The following is a 24219-nucleotide window of genomic DNA, read 5'->3' as shown; positions in this document are numbered from 1 at the left end:
TGAGGACTATGTTTCAGTGGAATCATTGTTTCACAAATCAGAATAGAAGACCTGCTTCGCTCAAAGCATTTGTAAAGCAAAGCACCTCTTCCAGCTTTCTACACTACATTACTCTGTGAGGAAAATGGATGGTATAAAGTTAGAGAAATATATACAGTTGCAAGAAAAAGTATGTGAACCCCTTGGGATTACGTGGAGTTTTGCATGAATTGGTCATAAAAATGTGCTCTGAACTTCATCTAAGTCACAACAATAGAAAAACACAGTCTGCTGAAAATAATACTACACAAACATTAGATGTTGCCATAGTTTAATTGCACATAACATGTAAACATTCACAGTGCAGGGAGGAAAAAGTATGTGAGCCCCTAGCCTAATGACTTGTCCAAGAGCTAATTGGAGCAAGGAGTGAGCCAACCTTGACTCCAATCAGTGTGATGATATTGGATGTGTTGCTGACAGCTATTCTGCCCTTTAAAAACACACACCTGTTTTGGGTTTACTGGTTTCAAGAAGCACTGTCTGATGTGAACCATGCCTCGCAGAAAAGAGCTTTCAGAAGACCTATGATCAAGAATTGTTGACTTGCATGAAGCTGGAAAGGGTTACAAAGGTATCTCCAAAAGCCTTGATGTTCATGTGTCCATGGTAAGACAGACTGTGTACAAATGGAGAAAGTTTAGCATTGTTGCTACTCTCCCTAGGTGTGGTCGTCCTGTAAAAATGACTGCAAGAGCACAGTGCAGAATGCTCATGAGGTAAAGAAGAATCCTAGAGTGTCAGCTAAAGACCTACAGAAATCTCTGGCACATGCTAACATTTTTGTTGACACATCTACAATAAGGAACAAGAATGGAGTAGGGAGGACACCACGGAGGAAGCCATTGCTGTCCCAAAAAAATATTGCAGCACGTTTGACGTTTGCAAAAGAGCACCTGGATGTTCCACAGCACTACTGGCAAAATATACTGTGGACAGATGAAACCAAAATTGAGTTGTTTGGGAAAAACACACAACACTATGTGTAGGGAAAAAAGGCACAGCACACCAACATCAAAACCTCATCCCCACTGTAAATCATGGCGGAGGGACCATCATGGTTTGGGGCTGCTTTGCTGCCTCAGGGCCTGGACGGATTGTTGTCATTGATGGGGAAATGAATTCCAGAGTTTATCAAGACATTTTGCAGGAAAACGTATGACCATCTGTCCGCCAACTGACGCTCTGCAGAGGATGGGTGATGCAACAGGACAATGACCCAAAGCATACAAGTCAACACAAAAATAGCTTCAACAGCACAGAATACGCCCTCTGGAGTGGCCCAGTCAGAGTCCTGACCTCAACCCAATTGAAATGCTGTGGCATGACCTTAAGAGAGTGATTCACACCAGACATCCCAAGAATATTGCTACACTGAAACAGTTTTGTGAAGAGGAGTGGTCTAAAATTACTCCAGATCATTGTGCAGGTCTGATCTGCAACTACAGGAAACGTTTGGTTGAGGTTATTGCTGCCAAAGGAGGGTCAACCAGTTATTAAGTCCAATGGTTCACATACTTTTTCCCTGCATTGTGAATGTTTACATGTTATGTTCAATTAAATCATGGCAACATCTAATGTTTGTGTAGTATTATGTTCAGCAGACTGTGTTTTTCTATTATTGTGACTTAGATGAAGTTCAGAGCACATTTTATGACTAATTCATGCAAAACTCCACGTAATCCCAAGGGTTCACATACTTTTTCTTGCAACTGTATGTATGTATGTATGTATGTATGTATGTATGTATAGATACATACATACATACATACACATACAGACACACACACAGAGACATACAGACATACATACATACATACATACATACATACATACATACATAGATACAGAGAGAGAGAGATTGCACGTAGAAAACTCAATTACCTTCCAAAGTCTATCAGTATTTCCTTAAAATGGAAACAGCTGCGTTCCCAAAATTGTCAGAATGTTTTTTCATTAAATTACAATGCATACAACTGGGATGTACAGTGGAACCACTACTAGAAAAAGAGAAGAGGAGTGGAAGTAACTACATAAAAAGTATTCCTTTAGGATTAAGTGTGATGAATTATTTTGGCCTGAATCACCATGCACAATCATTCAGAGCAACTATTCACATTTTTTAATTTTTTTTATTGAAATGAATCATAGTGCCCTCATTCATGGAATGATGGAAATAAAAAAATTGTGGAGAAAAATTATATTTTCTAACATTTATATGCTGCTTATAAAAACAAATGTAAAAATAATGTACAACGGAATTTTTAAAAGTAAAAGAAATTAGTACAGAGCCTCACTAAATTCTGCACCTTTTTTGCAGTTTTTGAAGAGCATCAAAGGAGGACTGAAATTAATTTCATTGATTTCCATGTTTTTTTTTCCTTAAATACAACATGTAGCTTTTCATATAAAATCCACATGGGTACTCCAGGAAGCAATGCAAAGCAAAACAAAACAAGCAGAATGTATATAAAGAGGTATGTTCTCTCCCTTGAATTATGTATAAAAAGGAAACTTCTAGGCCTGGGCTGGTCAGGCTGGCCTGAACTGCATCGGAATGATCCGCCATCGCCCCAGACTCACGTGCTAGCAATGTGGCCTCTGTTGGATCCACTGGGTCCTGGGTCTGCGGGAGCTCAGTTCCTTTTAGTGCCAGCCGGCTCGTAGATGTGGCCAATTTCACGCCACGCAGCTGCTTGAGGTCTGCAGCGCGTGGTGCCTTCGAAAATGGCTGCCAGAGCCTCCGCCCATCTTTTAGAAGCCTTCAGGCGGCCACGGTTAGTGAATTTAAGCTCTGCGGCTCGCCTGCGCAAAAAAACCCTCCAGCTGTAGACTTTAGAAAATGCTTGGGCGTTATCTCAGATCGCCGCGGCCTCTGTGCTGCCAGGGACGGCTTGTTCGGAGCTGGAAGGTCTGAGATTAGCACCAGGGGGTCAGGAGCTTCGCGCGCCTCAGCTGGGCATCGGCAGAAGCCTCCTCGCCGGATCGTTCGTCTCCAGCTGCGGTTTCAAGCATTCGTCTGAGGCGCAATTTGGGCAGCCTGGCTAGCTCCCAAGGCTGTCTTTTGGAGCCCGACACCCCCACTGGCACGGGGATATGGTCAGGGCCCCCTGCCCGCGGAGAGGGAGTGAGGCTGCCCCATGGGGCTCTCCCAAACCAAGCAAGACAGAGACTGTCCTTATGGGCACAGCCACTCAATTTGAATTTTAAATATCCAATTGGTCAAATCGTAAATTTAATTAAAACTAGTAAATATCAGAAAATAAATCTTCCTACATAAGAGAGCCAACAACACAGTGCTTGGACCAAGAGACTGAGAGGAAACTGGGAGCCAATGGGAATGGAAGAAGGTTAAGAAATTTCTTTCAGTCTAATGGACCAATCAGGCTGGGTCAATACCCGCGCGTGACCCCCTCCCTTGACTCCATTGGAAAATCTTCAGTTTACAACCACAACTGAGCCCAAAATTTCTGTGGTTAAGACAGACAGTGGTTAAGTGAGATTTGCCCCATTTTACGACCTTTGTTGCCACTGCAGTTAAGCAAATTACTGCAGTTGTTAAGTGAATCTGACTTCCTTACTGACCTTGTTCATCAGGTGGTTGCAAAAGGTGATCACCTCACCCCAGGACATTGCAACCAACATAAATATGAGTCAGTTGCCAAGCGTCTGAATTTTGATCATGTGACCACAGGGATGTTCATAAGTGTGATAAAAGGTCATAAGTCACCTTTTTCAGTGCTGTTGTAACTTTGAACAGTCAGTAAGCAAATGGTTGTAAGACAAGGACTACCAGTAAATTTAACTCAGTATGAACACTTCTCCATGACTAGAACCCTTAAGAAAGAAGTTTTGAATTTAGATTTTTCTTTGTGATGTCAAACTTAGAGCACAATTGCATTTTAAAAAGAAATTGCCCACCAATCCATTGCTATACAGTTAAATCTACCACTCAGGATTCTCCCATCCATCATAAAGGTAAACTGAGTTAGTAAAAGACTGTGAATACAAGTTGGTTGTTTAGTACATCTTTTTCACCATTCTTTCTGTTAGGCCTATTTATATGCACACCAATGGGGGAAAAATCATTTTGTCAGTTTCTAATATTTAGGACTTAAATGTTTCATAATTCAGCTGAAGTTGCTGAGTTTAGCTGTTTTTACTCAAAGCTTCTTAAGTGCGGCTAATAAGAGCAATCAGTTTTACCTACATTAGAAAAAGATAAGGCATGAAGTGTTAGCTGAATTATAGTTTGTTCAGATCATCCTGGCAGGAAGAACAGGAGTTCTCTAATGAATAAATAAATACTGGATGTAAATAAACACAATTCTTCTACCCAAACAATTGATAATGTAATAATCTTGGATATTTTCATACATTATCACTTGAACAGAAACCTCATCAATTCCAAAAGACACAAAATTGTTCCTTTCCTATATGCAGTCCTAGAATCCCCCTTGAGGCTAAGGCTATCAGAAAATATAGCAATCTCTTTATACAGAAATGTTCACACTTTTAATAACTTCAACTTTGCTATATTAAAAAAATTAGAAAGTCGTTTCTCAGAACTCTTGAAAAGCTTGACAAGACAAATGCTTCTTTAGTCAACTTGTGGATTATTAAATTGACAGAAGATAAGTAGCATCATTTGATCACTGAAATTGAGAGTTTCCAGATAGGTGGACAAATTTCAAGTCCTAGAAATCATTACCGAAACTATATTTGAAGCAAGATATAACTACCCTACGTTGCTAAGGAATGCTGAAGATGAATGAAATGACTTTCTGTGTTAAACATAGCTGATTCTAGCTTTGTCTTGTTTATGTGCCTAGTGGTTTCTTGTACTGATTATTCTTTTTTACAAAAATGCAGAAGACAATCCCTCGATACATCTTCTGCAGAAGGAAGGGGAAAAGACATGAATATAGTTAAAATGGTTAAGGGGCAGAATAAAACACTCTTTTGTACAGAAGAAGCCCCTTTGCTATTTTGTTAAAACATAAGAGTTCACAACAGAATAAAAATTCTGATAAAATACCTTTTAAAAATCCACAGAACTGTGTGAATTACAAATATGGCCTAATAGAACACTTAACATAAATATGTTTCATGGCACCATTTAATTAATATAGCCTTGTACTGTTTATATACATAGCGATCCTTCTGTAATATAAAACTAGAACATGGGAATTTGCCCTAAGATATTCAAAATAAAATTTCTTTGCAAGGGATTTTATGATTTAAAGAACAATCACTCAAGATTTTAAATCCCAATGTGAACAGGAAGTCTAGATTTGCTGTAAACTATTCCTTACGCCTTGATCAATTTTGTTGCTGCTTCTACTTGATATTGGGCCCAAAATTATGAAAAATGTATTAGACAAATCTGCAACCAGTTGTTTTTTTACTAAGATTTCACAGGCCTTACATTGTTTGCTGTAAGATCTCTCTCTGAAGCTTCCAAAATTAGACTATATTTTGATACTTATAAAAGCAATTGCTCATTTTATTTTACTATGCTGCAAAGAACTAATTGGAAAGTGGCATTGTCTTGAAAATTATTGGAAATCCAGCTAATACAAGCCAAGAAAAAAATGCTGTTCAACTACAAAAAATAGTCTAGCTCTAAGTTTGCATGTTCACACATATAAACTTAACATCTCATTGCAGTTAAATGTTAATTCTAGTGATATAAATGGAACAATACATAGCCGGGTCCTATATTTACAGAAATAAAACTTGATAAATTCAAATGGGATTTACTAGCTAAAGATCTGAAAGAATTTGCAAGGCTTTTCATACCATTTTGTATAAAATATCTTGTACTTCTTTCAGTGGAAATTTTGTACTATTTGTTCTAATCTAAAACAATGCCACATATTTTTCCATGAATTAAAAATATCTAGGAATATTGTCATATCCTATCCAGTGGTGGGCTGCTGCCAGTTTGGACCAGTTCAGGTGAACCGGTAGTTCCAATGATCAGCTGGCCCTACCCAACCGCTCCCGCCTTATCCTTCCCTATATTTCCTTCTTTCTGGCTGATTCGCGCAGCACAGCTGATTTCCATGCCTCCACTGTTCTACTTAACGGAGCTGCCTTAAAATGTTGCTGTATTTTGATTGCTGCGTGCAAGTGCGTTAGGCGTGCATTAGGCGTGTGTAAAACTAGTTACAGCCCACCACTGATCCAATCTAACATAACCCCACCTATTTTGTTTTAGCCAAAATACTATCAATGAGGTGTTTCCACATAAAAAGCCACCATGTAATCTTTAATTTTTAAAGCAGCAACTGTTTTTCCTTGTGACAGTGCTGAAAAGTCAGTGAATTACAAGAAGTGCTGAACAAAGTTATATACTTCTACGATTTACCCATGTTTTATTAAATAAGAAAAAAAATGCAGTGAGCCACCTGACCATGATTTACAATCCACAATTGGTGGGGTTCATACAAAAGCTTAAACTTAGAGTTACCAAATCTGGGCTGCAAAACCCAGACAGCTCTATTCACAAATAGATATAAAACATACAGTATATATTTGAAGTTCTCCGTATCTGGTTGAACTAGTAAACTCAAATCAAACCATGTTTTGCTTAATATGTGAAGCCAACTGGGCATTTTTCATTACAAAGTTAGAATTCTCAGTGTAGGTAAATAATTATTATAAAACCTATTTTAAATGCAAATATTAATTTTCTTCAGAGAAAAACCAGGAACAAAAAATGTGAGACCAACATATTGGCTTTCTGTTAAAGGAAAGAAAAACCATACAAATCTCCTACTGAGCATTGAAGAAGCAGTTAACTGAAACAGCAAAATGGGTTGGTTTGGTTTATCCTGGTGCCCATTTCTTTAATTTTTCTGAGAAATCAAATCAACTCAAAAAGAGAAATAATAATGGTTTTTAATATTCAGCTACCTTTTGCTTTCAGCTAGGATTTTGGATTGTGGTTGATTAAACATTTCTAGAAAAATAAGAACTGAAATTCTTAACACAGAGAGACCTGTGACAATTCTTAATTCTTATTAGGAAATCCGCAACTTGTTGTGAAATAGATTGAGTTTTGCCCAATCTATTCTGTCTGTCTACCAATAAAATATTTGTTAGTGGGATAGGCATCTGTTCTAGGCCTTATACCATGCATTTAGCTTGGAAGATTTGAGGAACCATCTGAATAAATCTAGAGAAAGTGAAGCAGCAGCTCAGGGCAGAAGAGGATTATTGCATAGAAGTTACATGTGATAAAATAGACTTTCTGCAAACTAGTTCTGAAAAAACTGTGGGAAGCCATCTCCCTCCTAGAAGAATGAAATATTTTGAGGAATAATCAAAAAGGCAGAAAATTATATTTCCCAAAGGGAGAAATGGAGAAGTGTATTTTTAGAGGGAGAAAGCAACCCCCACTTTCCTTAATAGCCCACAGCAGATGTCAGCATTTAAGTGATAAAGAGCTTATTGAAAACTAGATAGCTCTATTCATAGGCAAAGCAAATACTGCAGGCAGAAATCTATTCAAGACAGGATATTTTGAAATTCCTGCAGCAAAGTCTGAACAAAGGCTAGGATTAGGATTAGTCCTCACTCTAGATCCAGCAAAGGAAAAAGCCATTAAGACACAATAGGAATTACCCAACACCCTTTCAGAATACAAGCCCCTTCATTGCATCACACTCAGAAACTTCAACCAAACTTAGCTCAAACACCTAGGATTTGTACTTTGCCTATAGAACCAGCTATGACCCCTATATAACCTCTACATGGCCCCATGGGAGTCTGACAACAGCCAATAGAATACATATTCTTGCACAGAAACAGGAAGCTTAAGGGCAAAGCCCAAGAGAAGGTATAAAAAAACCCTCTTTCTCCATTTTGGCAGCTGCCCAGAACCCATGTGGTTCTGCTTCGTCAATAAACCATCTTTCCAATCAACCTCCATGTTTCCAGTGGTTCCACCACAAAACCGCGATGTCCTTATCCGCGCCGACATAAGTGCGGAGGCAAATCCGCGGCGTCCGAAGCGCTAAGAAAAAAACGACCCTACCGCCGCGACAACAGCGCGGTGACAGAAGGGCGTTCTACATGCTTCGTTCTTTGCCTCCAAAGGTAGCCCTCCTCCTCCAGCTGACAGCGGCAGTGGGCACGGGGCAAAGCGGGCTGCCCAGCAGCAGCAGCCCGCGGGAAGGGTCCAGCTCAGCCGCGGGGGGCAGCAGGAAGCGGAGGAGGACGCGGCAGCGGCGGCGGCTGAGGCTCTCCCGGGCCGGCGAAGTGGGCTTGCCCGGTGGAGGCAGGCTGCCCTCTTCTTCCTCAACAACATCTCCTTGGACGGGCGGCCTCCGTCGCCGGCGCCTCCCCCAGAGGAAGAGGCAGGGCGGGCGGCGGCGGCGGCTGAGGCTCTCCTGGGGCCGGCAAAGCAGGTTGCCTGGTGGCGGCGGCCGCCCATCCAAGGAGATGTTGTTGAGGAAGAAGAGGGCGGCCTGCCTCTGCCGGGCAAGCCCGCTTTGCCGGCCCCGGGAGAGCCTCAGCCGCCGCCGCTGCTGCGTCCTCCTCCGCCGCCAGCATCGGCGGCCCTGCTTGGGCCCCCCGCGGGCTTCCTGCTGCCCCCCGTGGCTGTGCTGGACCCTTCCCACAGGCTGCTGCTGCTGGGCAGCCCACTTTGCCCCGTGCCCGCTGCCGCTGTCAGCTGGAGGAGGAGGGCTACCTTTGGAGGCAAAGAACGAAGTATGTAGAACGCCCTTCTGTCGCCGCGCTGTTGTCCCCGCGGTGATGACGTCGCGACTTTAGTGACGCGATTTAATCTCCGCTATTTTGCGTAGCGCGGTTTTGTCGTGCCACGGTTTCCAGTTTCTTTCTCCCAGCTTGGAACTGAGGCAGATGTTCCCAGAAAACTAATTAGGATTCATCAAGGTGAAGGATGGTGCTATCTAGCCCTCTTTTTGTAACCCTTAGAGCCCCATCTAAAAGGTGATGGCACTTTTGGATTATTTATGAAATTTGTAAGACTGCCTCATTCTCTAACAACTCCAGGGGGCATACAATAATAAAATCATAACTACAGGTCAGTTGACCCTAAAACTCTAATATGTTAGAGTATAAGCTCTAACATATTAGTGTTAAAATAAGACTTCAAGGCAACACCCAAATTCCAGTTCTAACTACATTCAGTAATGTAACCCCATCTACTCTGTTTAAACACCTCCAATGGCCCTTGTTTCCCAAGGCTTCCTATCCCTGATGTATATGTACCATTTTTGAGTACGCATAATGTTTTTATCCCCAAGTGCAACAGACCTATTTACAACATCTGATAAATTAGCAATCTGGTTCCAGTTGATAAGTAAAAATAAAATACGGTTTGGGAACTGAAATCAGATAACGTGCAGGACGAGACAGCCTAAGAGCACACAGCTTGTCCACATAGTATTATGTTATTATATCCTGTGCAAGAACATGTATTCTAACTAACCCCAATATATATCACACAAACTGTAGCTATACAGGCATTACTTGATATATCATGGGGAAAACACTGTTTCTAAAGACACATTTACAAACTCTAGCTTCTGAAAAAGTTTTAGAACTTAATTTTGAAGTCAGCTGTTTTGCTTGGTCTGCACTTCTTTGCCTGCTGTATGAATCAGAAAAAATATATTGTTAATTTTAAAAAAGAGAGAATATATTTTAAACTTGAACACAAAGATTTGGGGGTAGACAAACCACACTAAGTGCATTTAAACACTACAATACAAACTCTACCACTTTTGTATATGTCTCACATAGACATATATAAGTGTCAGAGCTTCCATCAAGATGTCATGATGTACATTTAATTTTTTTCTGATGAAACCATGGTTTACATTAGATGTCACTGAATATTCATATGCTGCTGCCCCATGACCATATTCTTAAATACACACTTGATGAATAAAATTGTCAATTAAAAATCATTTCCTGAAAGAAACTGAAATACTGAATAATTTTAAGACATATTTTTCTTTGTTTTGAGCTCATTTTAGAACATTGTTTTGGAACTTCAAAATTTATCCCAGCAGTGTTTTATTCTTGATATTCCCGGAATATCAGTGGAAGAAAACTTGCTGGATTGTTCTTATAACCTCTTGTAGTCTTCTCTGCTTTCAGAAAAGGGAAATCCTAAAATCTGAATTACCTGTTATCATAACATTTGTTATAAAAACTGACAAATCTGCCATTCTTTGGTACTAACATTAAGCATATATTAAATATGCTACTTTATACATATTTCTAAGAAGTACATATTTGGTATCTAATTATTGCTACAAATGATTTATATCATAATCTTAGAAGTGAATGATTCAATTCATCCTCAACAATTTCATTTTCATGTGTCCAGTCCAGAAGTGGGTTGCTCTGGGTTCGGACCGGATTGGACAAACCGGTACTGTTGGCTGCAGGAAGCACCGCCAACCTGCCCGGACGCTTCTGAGCATGCACAGAAGCATCACGCGCAAACGTGCCCCCGTGCGAACGGGTACCGCCGGGATTTGCAACCCACCTCTAGTCCAGTCCAATTATGAAAATATTGAATGTTTAAATACAACCTTCTGATTTGAAGTTTTTGCAGTTAAAACATCTAATATAACCATCGGATTTATAAGACAGTAGACTGTATTTAAAAGAACGCTAAGAGTTTTATGCAGAAGTGAGACTAATTTTTTGAGCACTGTCAGCAACGGTGATGTGGCCATGTAACTGTATGACTATAAATCATATCAAAAACAAAAGGAATTTATGACAACAGAAACATTTTTTTCCTCTAGTGGGGAGGAGGGAGGTTAAGAGTAAGATCAAGACAGGAAATTGTTCTTGTTAAGCTGAAAGATCATGTAATTGTTTATTTGGGAAAACTCTGATTTACCTTAAACTATTTGCAAGGTTGGAATGAGAAGGTCACCATATATTAAATTGCAGTCCAGTAGACAACCAAGGTCAACAGCAAATTTTCTGGAAGTTTTTACTAAAGAGACCTCAAGCTTTTTGTATTCACAAAAATATGGTTAAGATTTCCCCCTGGGGCACCTAACTCCAGAGTATATAAAGCAAATAAAACAAACCACACAAACCAGAGTGTGTTGAAGGATATTAATTTAAGATCTTATATGTTACTGGGTCAGAACAGCAAACCAATGTTGCTTTAAATAAAGTCCCTGGTGGGGTCCCACAAAAACCTTTGGGCTAGGAAAGCTGGAAAATTGACTTGACTGGCTAAATTCAGACATGCAGTGGGTGGCCTTGAGCAGTTGAGCAAACTGTTTGCTCATATTCGGTTTCTCTAGCGAGGTAAATCAATATAGCTGTTATACAATAGTTGAGAAGTTAAAAGGTAGATATGTACAAGTCATTGCATTAACATAAAGCTGAGAAATTTTGAGGACTCTGTGCTAAAAGTTTAGTATATTTCTTTTTCCCATCATATAGAAATATATGTCTTACACAAAGGGATAAAACAGTCCAATCTATCAAAAACAGCACCACAAAAATCAGATTACCAACACAAGTTGAAATAGGGAAGAAAATGATAAGTGAGCACCTGTCTACCCTAGACGAGTTCAAATCACCAAGACCGGATGGATTACACCCCAGGGTTCTGAAGGAACTGGCAGACAAGATCTCAGAACCACTGAACTATGTCTTTCAGAGATCCTGGAGCACTGGGGAACTGCCAGAGGACTGGAAAAGAGCTGATGTGGTTCCCATCTTCAAAAAAAGGAAAAAAAAATAGATCCAGGAAACTACAGACCTATCAGCCTGACCTCAATACCAGGAAAAATTCTGGAAAAGATAATCAAGCAACGAATTAATGAACACCTAGAAGTAAACAAACTAATAGCCAAAAGCCAACATGGGTTAGTCAAAAACAGATCAAGCCAGACTAATCTTATTGCATTCTTTGACAAAGTGACAAAATTAGTGGACCAGAGGAATGCCGTCGATATTGTTTACTTGGACTTCAGTAAGGCATTTGATAAGATAGATCATAACCTACTACTAGATAAAGTAGAAGAATGTGGGTTAGACAGCATCACCACCAGATGGATTCGTAACTGGCTGACCAACCGCACTCAACGTGTAGTCCTCAATGGAACTGCATCTTCATGGAGGGAAGTATGCAGTAGAGTACCCCAAGGCTCTGTTTTAGGCCCAGTATTCTTCAACATCATCATCAATGATTTGGATGAGGGAATAAATGGGGAACTCATCAAATTTGCAGATGACACCAAGCTGGCAGGAATACTCCAGAAGATAGGCTTAAGATACAGAAGGATCTTGACAAACATGAACATTGGGCACTATCTAATAAAATGAAATTCAATGGTGAAAAGAGTAAGGTTCAACATTTAGGCAACAAAAATGAAATGCACAGGTACAGTATAGGTGGTACCTTGCTCAATAGTAGTAACTGTGAGAGGGATCTTGGAGTCCTACTGGACAACCATTTAAATATGAGCCAGCAGTGTGCAGCAGATGCCAAAAAAGCCAACACAGTTCTAGGCTGCATAAACAGAGGGTGCATAAATCAAGATCACATGAAGTGTTAATACCACTTTATAATGCCTTGGTAAAGCCACACTTGGAATACTGCATTCAGTTTTGGTCACCACAATGTAGAAAAGATGTGGAGACTCTAGAAAGAGTGCAGAGAAGAGCAACAAAGATGATTAGGAGATTGGAGATTAAAACATATGAAGAACGGTTGCTGGAACTGGGTATGTCTAGTTTAATGAAAAGAAGGACTAGGGGAGACGTGATAGCAGTATTCCAATATCAGCGGTTGCCACAAAGAAGAGGGAGTCAAACTATTCTCCAAGGCAGCTGAGGGTAGAACAAGAAGCAATGGGTGGAAACTAATCAAGGAGAGAAGCAATTTAGAACTGAGGAAAAATTTCCTGACATTTAGAAGAATTAATCAGTGGAACAGCTTGCCTCCAGAAGTTGTGAATGCCCCAATACTGGAAGTCTTTAAGAAGATGTTGGATAGCCATTTGTCTGAAACAGTATAGGGTTTCCTGCCAAGGCAGGGGGTTGGACTAGAAGACCTCCAAGGTCCCATCCAACTCTGCTGTTGTATTGTATTATATGCATCACAGACATTTAGAGCTGTATTTTCAGGATAGAACTCAAAAGATGCAATGTTTTAAATTGTGAGGCATTCCGTTTAAGTCTGTTGGATATTCACACATTTATTTTTACTTTCACATCTCATCTAAAGCAATATGGTTAAGGTGTATTTTTAAGACATGTGCTTGGAGATTTATCTACTGAAGCACCAACACTCCTATATACTTTGTTTCTAGAGGCCCTATGCAGAGGTAGTATGCTGCCGATTCGCACCGGTTCAGATGAACCGGTAGTGGCGGCAGCGTGAGGCTCCGCCCACTCACCCTGACATCAGCAGAGACCTTCTGCGCAGGTGCTCCCACTACCAAACCAGTGGTGAAGAGAATAGAATATCATTACTGGCCCTATGTTAAAAATCTAGACACCAATGAGAACCAGCTTCTTCCATCTTAATTTAATGTCTTTAACCTCAAATTATGAAAAACAAATGTTTGAGGTACATGGATCTTATGACGATCTTGTAAGACTAGACCACAGTTTAGTCTAATAGTTAATGCACCAGGCTAGAAACCAGGAGACTGAGAGTTCTAATCCTGCTTTAGGCATGAAAACTAGCTGGGTGACTTTGGGCCAATCACTCTCTCTCAGCCCAACTCAGCTCACAGGGTTGTTTTATGGGGAAAATTGGATTGGAGGAGGAAGGAGTATTGGGTATGTTCTCTCCCTTGAGTTATGTATAAAAATACTAGTGAGGATAAAAATCTAAAAAAAACATGGCAGTCAGAGGCAATTTGTTAAGGCAGGAGCAGTCGATTAAAAAGCAGCTTTTGACCAAATGGTGAAGTAGCATGCTTCCTTTTCATTGTATTTGGGCATTTTCTTTTTTGGGCAGGCAGATACACTATGAGTCTGTCACAGGGATGCTGATATTCATGAAAATCCCAGGAGCATAATCAGAATACTAAAGGCCTGGGATTTGTCTTGGGAAGGAATGTGCCCACTGCATATTGAGGACCACAGTCCCATGATGTTAGAGAGCACTAGAGAACAATCCTGCAACATTTCTGATTTAAACATTACCTTGGCACACTTGGTCTGATTCATCACAGAGGAGGACAAGTTATTGTGGAAAGAGTTAGCAGTTGAGGTAGCCATTTAGCCCAACTGTCAATTCTCCAATGCATTTATCCTCCCAAATAGTGGTATTCAGCTGTAAATCTAATTTTAGATACCCGCTAATTCTTCTATGGGAATCTATTAAGAACCAATCCTACCTGACTTTAAATGTTCATTTCTCTTAAATGTAGTCCTTGACTTACAACCACAATTGAATCCAAATTTCCGTTGCTAAGCAAGGAAGTCATTAAGTGAGTTTTGTCCCATTTTACAATCTTTTGCCACAGTTGTTAAGTGAATCACAGCAGTTGTTGAGTGACTCATGCAGTCATTAAGTGAATCTGGCTTCATCCAATGACTCTGCTTGTTGGCAGACAGCTGGGAAGGTTACAAATGGTATCACAGTTGTACAATTGTCATAAATAGATGCTAGTTTCCAAGTACCCAAATTGTTTATCATATGACCATGGGGATGTTGCAGCAGTCATAAACGTAAAAATCTGTCGTAAGTCACTATTTTTAGGAGCACTGTTAACTTTGAATGGTCACTAAATGAATGGTTGTATACATATTGTTTTTAATTATAATTATTGCTATTATAAAACATCTCAAATTCAGGCCCAATGACATTTTAAACAAATAATACTGCAGAGCATAAAATCTTCACCTGGGCTCAATGTTATATTTTCACAGATTCCATTCATTTCATTTAGACATAACTTTAAATGGGAACACTTTCTGACAATAAAATTATTGTGCAATAAAAATTGGATACAGGAATACTGTTACGTCACCATGACTATGGCCGGGAATGTCAATCACATATTTGGCAAGCGCTGATTGGTCCAGACGCAACTGCAGTCTGGCGGGAAGATTCCAGGCTTCACATTGGTTGACTGTTTGGCAGCTAGGCTATATAAGAGCTGTCAGGTTAAATTGTTTCTTTGGTTCGCTGTTCTTACAATAATAGCAGTTATTCAGCAATCGGTCTCCGTGCTTTCCCTCAGAGCCCAATATATAACAAATACCTACTCATTTCTACTGTTATGAAAAAGACTGAGCACCACATTTAAACAACTGGTTAAGTGACACATTTTAGAATGGATGCTACTTTAAAAGAATATATGTTTGGGTGTTGAACTGCCTCAGATCTATTAAGATTCAAAGAGAACCAAGTTCTTTCACTTTTTATTAAAGTAAAGGTTCCTCTCGCACATATGTGCTAGTCATTCCCAACTCTAGGGGGCAGTGCTCATCTCAGTTTCTAAGCCAAACAGCCAGCACTGTCCAAAGATGTCTCTGTGGTCATGTGGTTGGCATGAACTGAACGCCGAAGGCACACGGAACGCTGTTACCTTCCCACCAAGGTGATCCCTATTTTTCTACTTGCATTTTTACATGCTTTCTAATTGCTGGGTTGGAAGAAGCTGGGACAAGTAACAGGAACTCACTCCGTTACACGGCACTAGGGATTCGAACCGCCAACCTTTCTGATTGTCAAGCTCAGTGTCTTAGCCACTGAGCCACCGTGTCACCCCTCACTTTTAATTAGTAAGCAATATGTCACATAGGGCTGTTAGTACTAGAAAAAAAGTACTCAATATTACAATACAAGAATTGATTTTCATAGCAGGTTCCCAGATGTGAAAACAGCTTGTGCTTTGTACTTTTTCTAGAAATGCATTATTTGTGCCCAATAGGTTTTCCTAGATAGTAAACCTTGTCTTCCCCTGATTTCTGTGTTCTACAATCACCAAGCTCCAGTCAATTAGATACACATTCAATTTCTTATCGTGATGCTAGCTCTTAAAGCATAAAAGGTTCTAAAATGGAAAGAACTGAGTCATACTTTGCTGATCAGAGCATTGATGGTAGTAGGTGCAAGAATGAAATTGTGCTCATGTCAACAAATGCACTGTTGTTACATGTAATGTGTCCTGAAAATCAAATATGCAGGAGTACAAAAGAAAAAATGAGAATAGGATGAATGAGATTTATTTTTAATATTTGCCCATATTTGAAAACATAATATCAGAACCGTTCAAAAACAATGTAAAAAATTGAAAATTTTTATCAATTGATGATTTTACAGCAGCATTTGTTAATACTACCGCATCATTTTTTCATAATCAATTACTTCTTTTTACAAATATCATTATAGATATCTAAATGTAGAATACATATGTTTAAAACATTTGTATGTCTTCTTTATATTGCCTATGTATACATACACATTTATTTTTATGATACTTCGTCATTTATTTTTCCCTTTAATTATACATTTTTCATTTTGAAAATGTATATTTATTCCAATCTGGAAAATGAATTCCAGATCTAAGTTTAGCTACCAAAATTATCCTTCCAAACCTAATCATGAAAATTCATTATGTTGGAACAAGCAAGTGGTTTTCATCCAATAGGCAAGAAGGCTTGTATTCCACCATTCCTTCAAGTTATCCTAAAACCATTCAGGGCTTTAAATATTAGATAAATAAATGCTCTTTAAATAAAGCAAATCAACAAGGACACAAATATGAAACCAGTGAAACTTTTTCAACAAGATTTTATATACATCTCTGGAATGAGGGCTAATTAACTTGTGAATAGTATAAATAAGAAACAGTAGTATTATCTCAAAAATATGATAGGTTACAAGATGTCTACCAAAAACAGATATACCAAAGGTCATTGGCTGTAACTTCTGGCAGTAACTCCAGCTTCTCATCCTGACTATATCTATCCAGCTTAACATTCTCTTCTTACAAAGTCTCATTTTTAAAATATGACATTCTAAACTACTGTAGACTTTAATCAATGACTCTGTGACTATTATGGTTAAATTCCACAAATAATTAAGCCTCTTAGGTTTTACAATCCGAATTATTAAAATATCCCAAACAAAGAAAATGTATCTGTACAAAAAAATGTATCTGCACAAGAATTTTCACCAACATCAGTAATGTCCAGGCTGGGTATAACACAGTTAAAACTTTAAATTGAATTGAGATGGAACATAAATCTAAGATAAACATTTCTATCTGAATTTGTTCACATCATGTTTTTCAAAACTAGCTAAGATTATACTGACATGTCAAAATATACTTTCTCCTGCTCACATAGGTTTTTTTATCAGGCTTAAATTTCTGAGAAAAGAAATGTACATTAGGAAAAAGAATTGGGAGAATTTATTCCACTTCATGTCTTGAAAGCTGTAATTAAAATTCAATATTGCACTTTACATATGGATTTTTATTTGAAACTCCTGTCATGACTAAAATCTTAAAGCTTAGCTTGTTTAATAGAGTCCAATAAAACAGCTCTATTGAATTATATCAAGCCACTGTAGTACACCAAGCTGGAATCTGCTTCGCTTTTATTCCTGACCACCGTACTGTTTTAAACCAACAATGTGTGGTTAGCATCCAAGAACTATTTATGCACCGCTTAGAAACTTTCAAAAGCCATCCTTCTTCCTTCAAAGAAAGTGCATACATTTACACCTCAAGTATTTCCCTCCAGTCTGCTATTCCTATTGTCACAGTGTTATGCGCTAACAGATCTGCACACACTTGCCAAATATCACTCACTAGAAACTGAGACACCCCCACAATATGGATCCATTTTAAGAGGTTTTTTTTTTTAATTTAGGGTCGGTCTCCTATCTATAAAAGACTGAACGTACATACTCAAATGCAAAAATCTTAGATTTTTATAGTTAATTGTTTATGCAACAAGATAATGTTGTAATATACATACAGATAACTATAAACAACATAAATGAAAGTTCTACTTTATAAATATTAAATAAACCTTAATAATGTTTGTGTGTTGGTAATATAATTGTCATATGACTTAACCATGGGTCTATAGCTCTCTTTATGCCTAGCTGGTCCAGCATATCACATAATGTTTCTGAACATCAGCAGAAAACTTTGCCTAGCTTCAAGTCTCTTCCTCATCATTTCCTAAAATGATCAAGCTTGAATTTCACATCAATCCAGGCATTAATAAGTAGTGTATGTGTTAAGATTTAAAGGGAAAAATTAGGACACCAATGAGAGTATCTGTTTTCCATAATGAACTTTAAGGCCAAAGCCATATAACTATTACATTTACAATATATGATTTAAGTTTGATAATTAGTCTTAATTCCAAAAAACATAACATAGCATATTTGTAATGTGCTGTTTCCCCACACCCTTTTCTTTGTTGTTGTTTTTTAGAGAAATCAATCTATAGATGAAGGATCGTTAATTCCCAAATTGGAATAATATTCAGACTTTCTTCCATAGGAAAAAAAAACCTATACAATTTGAAGTACAAATAAAGCCTTATTCATACAAATTTCCAAAGAAACAGTACATCTGCAGCTATCATACTTGAGCTGCACAAATCCAAACAATTGAGCCTATTTGGCCTAGTGGTTAAGGTACCAGGCTAAAAAACCAGAGACTGTGAGTTCAAATCTTGCTTTAGCCATGAAAGCCAGTTGGTGACTTTTAATCCGATCCACCTCAAAGGAGGAAGGGAGGGAGGGAGGGAGAGTTGTTGTTGTTGTTGTTGTTGGGAAAACAGGAGGATGATGTGTTGGATATGTTCACTGCCTTGAGTTGTTTGTAGAAATAAAGGTGGAATACAAGTATATACAACAGCAGCAAGAATACAGAAGAATCTTTTCCTTTATATGTAGTTGTTCCAGAGTTTTGCAGGCCAAATATGGTAGCCTTAAGACTGACTGGCACATTTCAAGCAGTTTTCCAGAAATGCATTGATGGGTAAATGTTGCAATTCTATTTCTATCTATACTTATTAAGATATTAAAGGGCCCTTAATACTACAATCTATTTCCTTTTGGTTTCCCAGCTTCTTTGAAATCTTCTTTTAAGGATCATTTCTTTCATGTCTTAAGACTTATTACAGAAGGGCAATTCCTACCTTTATTTCAAAATAATGTGCACAATTATCAGTAATCTTGAAAGAACAGGCCTGAATGCTTTATATTTTTAAATAAATATATAGTGACAAATATATCTATCTCTCCCTTTACAAATATTAATATGGGAGGCAACATAAAAGCCCTGAATTAGAAATGACTGAGCTGAGAATTGGCACATCATAACGGATAATTTTATTATCTGTTAACTTTTAATCTTCTACTTCACAATTCGTCTTCATTGGCTTTATTGCACTGTTAAAACGCGTACCGAGTTGCAAATCAGCAAAACATTTCACAATTGGCAAAAAGCTGAATTTGTTCAACCCTCCTACCAAAACACATTAGAGTGCCATTTAAAAAGTCATTTATGTAAGTGCACATCACTAGTCTACTACTCTGAGCAGGTATGCAGACATTGGCTGAATCTTACCTTACCCTAAACTATAATGTGGACTTTGATTTTGACTTGAGGTTGTTTCAGTAAACCTATTGTGGCTTATCCAACAAACCAGGGATCAGCAAACTATAGATTACACAGCAACTCCAGCCTTGATAAGGCTTTACACTGCACCTTTTTTTTATGGATGGCCATTATCACCATAGCAGGCACTTTCTGAATAAGCAGTTTCTCTCATGATGGCCACGGTCTTCCCACACCCTCTACATTTCCACCCTGCATTCAGGCCATAAAAGTTAAAGACTCCTGCCCTGCTTCCACAAATGGAGAAAATATCACTGGCAGCGCTAAAATAAGTGATGATTCCACATAACTTAGAAAGCCACAAAACGTAATGGGGCTGATCAGAAAGGCGGATTTAAGAGTGCTTCGAAGAGTAACCTCTCTTGTAGCAGCTCAGCATGTGCAATCATCCAGGCCAATCCTGTTCATCTGCTCCTTCAGCTTTCTCCAGCCTGTGCCCTCTCCCACATAGACTACAATTCCCATCTACAAAGCCCCCTGGCACGTGTTGTCCAACAATTCTAAAGGGCACCAGGTTTTTTTTTTAAAAAAGGCTGGCCTTAGTATCTTCAAATATTGGAGCCTGATGGGAAATCCTCTTATTGGGAGATTTGTTTATTAATTCTTACATTTCCATACATGTCACAGAATAAACAGAGCCCTTCTGCACCTAGAGTAAGAGGCTCGGCTACTGAATGGTTCAGCGTTAATTTCCCTTGCCCGATTAGTGTAGGAAATGGAGATTTTTATTCAACAGCCGGATTCACCTTCGGTGGAAAAGCAGCGGGTCTATGCTGCCTTTTAGATGATTTTAAAAAGCGAACCACCCTATTGAGAGTACCAAGGACCCCTCGTTTTAAAGAGATGCCCGGCACGGGTCGTTTCCGCAACGCTTTGGTTTCCAAACAAGCCGATTAAATTCGCATCCTCTGACCGGCGCGGGGCAACGAAGGACAAGGCCCTCTGCACTCGAGCAGGAGAACTCTTTTCTAATAAAGGGGAACATTTGTAACTCAGGGTTCAGACGAGGAGTCCCGGGTGCTCTCTTGAGCTTGGGTGCTTTCTTGCAGACGTGCACTGACGTATACCTAGTATGGATAACGAAACGCCTGCAAGAAAATAACCAAGCTCGAAAAAGCACCCGGGACCCCTTGTAACTCTCTCTCTCTCTCTCTCTCTCTCTCTCTCTCTCTCTCTCTCTCTCTCTCTCTCTCTCGCGCACACACACACACCACACACACACAGAGAGAGAGTACAGCTTCGTCTTGACCACAGCACTATGTGTGAGAACATGGGAGAACATCTGAGCGCCGAGTCAAGCCCCACTTAAGGTCAAAATGGGCGAAAGGAAAAACGGAGAGGCTTGCTAGAAGCGGCGTGGGCCGCCATAGCAAAGGCCGCTAGGCCGGTTAAGAAAATGAAACCGTAAAGGTTGAGTAGTTTGCAAGCTTGGCAGATCACTACCCCCCCCCCCCCCAATAAACACTCTCCTCCCGAAAGTGTATATTCTTTTTCTTTCACACGCAGGCGCACTCGGCGACCGCTCCTGGGCCACAACTCAAGCAGCCTCTCCACGGCAGCCTCCGCTTCCTTGCGAAGGAACTGCGTTTTGTTGCCGCTCGCCCGCCTTCCCTCCCGCTCGTCGGGCCTCTTCTCCTGGAGAGAGCCGTTCGGGCTGTCTAACTAGCCTAGACCGTAGGCCCTCCCGCCTTCCCCTCCTCTTCCGACCTGCGGCGCCGAGCTGGCAAGCGCGCACCGAGCGCTCCCCCTTTCCCGCCCCGCTTGGCTCTCGCGCGGCCCCGGCTCCTTACCCCACCCAGAGGGGAAACTCACCTCCTCCTTGTTGGTCCCTCCTGGAGGCCGGCAGGAGCAACGCGCTGCCTACCCGGCTCCTCCCTCTCGCTCTCCGCCCTGACGCGGAAGGAAGAGCCCGGCTCAGCGGCTTGGTTTCTCCTTCTGCCTCCTGCGTGCGTCGCGGTTCTTCGAAGCTTCTTCGCCTGCCCCGTTCTCGGTTCACCCCCCCCCTTTCTTCTCTCTCTGTCTCGCACCCCGAAGATTGGAAAAAAGAGGTGCCTGGTTTCCTCAAGTCTTCCGATCGCTGGGCTTACTCGGGAGCCACCGTTGCCTTCCTCAGAGTATTTTTATTTTGGGAGGAGGGCGGGGGCGAGCTAATTCCTCTGGAAAAAACGTCGCGCCCCTCCGACCGAAAGGCAATTTTTTAAGCCGCGATCCCGCTTTCCCCGGGCTGAATTTCTCAACTGCGGAGCTGAGAAATTGAAGCTGGAATTGACACTGTTTGGAGTTATTGTGAAATAACTTGGTATTAATGAAATGAAGAGGGAGAGAGAGAGAGAGAGAAACCTTTTGCTAAAGAATTCAGAAGAGAAAACACGATTAGTAGTAACTATAACCGGTTCATGGAACAGGAATATTGACATCTAGAAGCATTTTTCCTGCAGTCTTGAAGACTAAAGTATGGTAGTAATGCTAGTAATATTAAAGTAGGTTTTGTGGTAGGCTGACGGTGCATAGTTATATGAGCACCAATATTGTGCACAATATAGCAAGGCTTATTTCAAGCACAAGTGAAGAAAATTGTAGCTGTAAATATCAAAATTATGAATGTAAATTAAGACTTTTGGAAACGAATACTGAAAACATAATTCAGGAAAGTTAGGGTCACAGGTTAAAGATGATTAATGCCTAACTTTCCTGAATTATGTTTTCAGTATTCGTTTCCAAAAGTCTTAATTTACATTCATAATTTTGATATTTCGAAGGAGGCTTCATAACTGCTACAACTTATTGATTTTACATAAATGAGAGTGGTATATTCATATTTTAATAATAATTTCCCTTTGAGCCTTGGTATCAAGAGAGATCTGACTCCAAATTAGTTAAACTCTTATTAAAACTCTGTGACCAGGTACTGAAAAGTTGCCATAACATTCTACAGGAGTTTGCTCTGAAACAAACCTTGTATGTCTTAGGCCTTATCCACAGCCCTCTTTATTTAGGTCTGTCTTATTAAATAAATAACTATGCAACCATGTGTTTCTCTTAAGTTTAAAATTAGCTTTAGATAAAATGGAATTTAGCACACACAAACGATTAATGGGGTCAAATTATCACAACAATGAGATTGGTAATAGATGTACTTTAAGAGTCCTCCTCTCAATAAACCTGACAATCAAAAATCTATTTTAAAAAACTGAAGTAAATACAGATTGCAGATTTCTAACAACGCCAAGCAGCTTTTATCTGTAAAGATGTTAGTTTTGATATATTAGAATAAGAATTCTTTAGTCATCATTTCACTGTCTTTTTTTATAGAATGTATAAAGTTGCAAGAAATTGCACTCTATATGAGAAGAAAATGGAGCTGTTAGATGAAAGACATCATTATCAGCATAGTAACAAACTGCTAAATTGGACAATGAACGCGAAGAATCAGTGAATTGTGTGTATCTCCAGAGCTTTATATTGTCTCCAGTACCAATTTGTCATTTAAAATCACGCTGCCAACCATTATCATTTTACTCTGAATATCAGTAGTGTAACTGGGCAAGGCATTGAAGGCTGCTCAGTTAACTTGAGAAACCCCCTGTGACTCACAAGTTGCCCGCCTCTGCAATAAGAGATGAATCACCCTATAAAGAGTTCAGATCAATACAACTAACTGTAGGAACATGTATTGCTTGCCATGGCTAACAGAGGTAGCCACCTTCCCTTTACTGTACTGATGGTGTTCCATCAGTTACATTTTTCAAGCACAATCAATCAGTGCACTGGTGAGGCATGCAATAAATGCAGCTGCTAAGTGGGCTTTTTCTCAGGGCTACCATTTTTAAAATTGGGCAGCTATAACTTCTAGGCTTAGATATTATCCCAGGCTATTCCTTCCTGTCTGCTGCTGTAGCAACAAAAAAGGTTGTTTACCAGCCCTCCAATTGCCAGCTACAATTCTTGTCTCCAGAAAGCACATCTGAATATAGACAGTATATCCTAAAGTTTGAGAAATTTAGCCTTGAAAATGTCACGAGGCCTGTGACATATGCTCAAAGGGCCACAAGTCTTTCTGGCAGCATTATGAATGACCTAGCCATTGCCAAATTCTTCATTTTTGGGAGGTATGTGCCTGTTTCTCTCTGGCAGCTCAACCCACATAGATCTCCAGTGTTTCCTGTTTACTTCGCATGAAGTGGGCTATAGTGTGTGAAAGCATGATATACCACAATCAATGTATTAGTCTATTTGGTGTCACAAAGCCCTTTGTGGATGACAGAAAACAGGGTTCTAATGAGTAATATGCCTCAAAGATGCAGTTTTGTTTAATGCAAAAATAGAATATTCATGGTGACATTTCTGTTTTGTTATTTCATTAAAGCCATTCAGAACTATTTGGGAACTGCTGTTTTTTGTAATATGTTTAGGATTATGCCTTAATGTGACACAAGAAAATTGTTATCAAAGCTATTCTATTTTCTGCTTCACTCTAAAATCTTGATTTAAAAAATAAATCTTCCTTACAATCACGTTCTTCTGTGCTTCCTTCTAGGGTCTTTTGTTT

General features: G+C 39.6%; 1 protein-coding gene across 6 annotated transcripts in view; it reads right to left on the bottom strand.

Moving 5' to 3' along the window:
* Window positions 1–21669, bottom strand: part of QTMAN (queuosine-tRNA mannosyltransferase) — a 245334-nt gene extending 223665 nt beyond the window's left edge. The window contains exon 1 of one of the 6 annotated variants that reach the window (XM_087710877.1): window positions 21483–21669. The gene's annotated coding sequence lies outside the window, so the exon portion shown is untranslated. The remainder of the gene's footprint in view (window positions 1–21482) is intronic. The other 5 variants (XM_087710860.1, XM_087710840.1, XM_087710853.1 and 2 more) reach the window with 5 other exon arrangements.
* Window positions 21670–24219: the final 2550 nt, after the last annotated feature.

This window comes from Thamnophis sirtalis, unplaced genomic scaffold (genome assembly GCF_051295495.1).
Source record: "Thamnophis sirtalis isolate CommonGarterSnake01/CBP01778 unplaced genomic scaffold, rThaSir2_p1.2 scaffold_1, whole genome shotgun sequence".
In the NCBI taxonomy this organism is placed as follows: domain Eukaryota; kingdom Metazoa; phylum Chordata; class Lepidosauria; order Squamata; family Natricidae; genus Thamnophis; species Thamnophis sirtalis.
The sequence above is the reverse complement of the archived record's forward strand: the minus strand, read 5'-3'. Positions and strand labels throughout refer to the sequence as shown.